Source organism: Pipistrellus kuhlii, unplaced genomic scaffold (genome assembly GCF_014108245.1).
Source record: "Pipistrellus kuhlii isolate mPipKuh1 unplaced genomic scaffold, mPipKuh1.p scaffold_m20_p_15, whole genome shotgun sequence".
Taxonomy (NCBI): domain Eukaryota; kingdom Metazoa; phylum Chordata; class Mammalia; order Chiroptera; family Vespertilionidae; genus Pipistrellus; species Pipistrellus kuhlii.
The window spans coordinates 39,410,840-39,411,819 of NW_023425460.1; the positions used below are offsets into that span (position 1 = coordinate 39,410,840).

A 980-nucleotide genomic window follows, 5' to 3' on the forward strand; every position below is an offset into this window, starting at 1 on the left:
AGCTGAGCTCTGCCGTCAGGGCTGCCTTCTGTCTGCCCGTAACCAGGTCCACACACGAAATCGTGAGTAAGCTCGTTTAAGTGCAATCTGTGAGCAACAGTAGAAGGAAAATGTCAATAGAGGGCAGTCCACAGAAGGGAGGTGAAATACTTTCCTGCTTCGCAGCTAACGCAGAAACTTCCCTGACTTCTCCTTAAAAAAAAAAACACCAAAATTCTGTAATCTGATGTCTTACCTCCTTAAATGCTGCAATTTGAGAAACAAGAAAAGGACGGAGATGAACACTGGTACCTGGTTCCAGTCACTGCACGGCTTTGGGGGAACATGGTGCCATTATTTTCTCCTCCTCCTCCTCCTCCTCCTCCTCCTCCTCCTCCTACTCCTCCTCCTCCTCCTCCTTCTTCTTCTTCTTCTTTTTTCCTATTTTTTTCTTCTTCTATACTGTACAGCCCCCTTCAGTGCTCACAGCCCAAGGGTAAGGAGGCTGGGCAATGGTTTGAGGCTGCAACTTCCTCTGGCATGGGTCCACTATGAGAGGCCCACAGGGAAGGGACATGGGCCATTTTTGAAACCTAATTAAAAGACTGACAAATCCAGAGGCAGTCAGAAAATGTATTTTTTAAAGTTGATCTTAGAGAGAGGAATGTAGGGAAGAAGGGAGAGAGAGAGAGAGAGAGAGAGAGAGAGAGAGAGAGAGAGAGAGAGAGAGAGAGAGAGATTTGCTGTTCCACTGATTTATGCATTCATTGGTTGATTCTTGTATATGCCCTGAGGATCGAACCTGCATCCTTGGCATATTAGGATGATGCTCTAACCAACGAAGCTACCCAGGCCAGGCTGGCAACTCTTCTTTGGAAAGTAGTTGTGTTCCCTTTTTTCTGTCCCTGCCTCATTTTCCTGTTTTCTGTACCCCTATTATTTTCTTCTAAATTCAATTTATTCCCTTCTTCAGTAGCCATACGGAGATTTTTCAGAAGAAA

The 980-nt window shown here is 45.4% G+C and overlaps 1 non-coding gene across 1 annotated transcript; it reads right to left on the minus strand.

Moving 5' to 3' along the window:
* Positions 1–439: 439 nt before the first annotated feature.
* On the minus strand, positions 440–573 carry LOC118719662. The gene has a single exon (XR_004988223.1). It is a non-coding gene; the product is annotated as a small nucleolar RNA SNORA42/SNORA80 family (small nucleolar RNA).
* Positions 574–980: the final 407 nt, after the last annotated feature.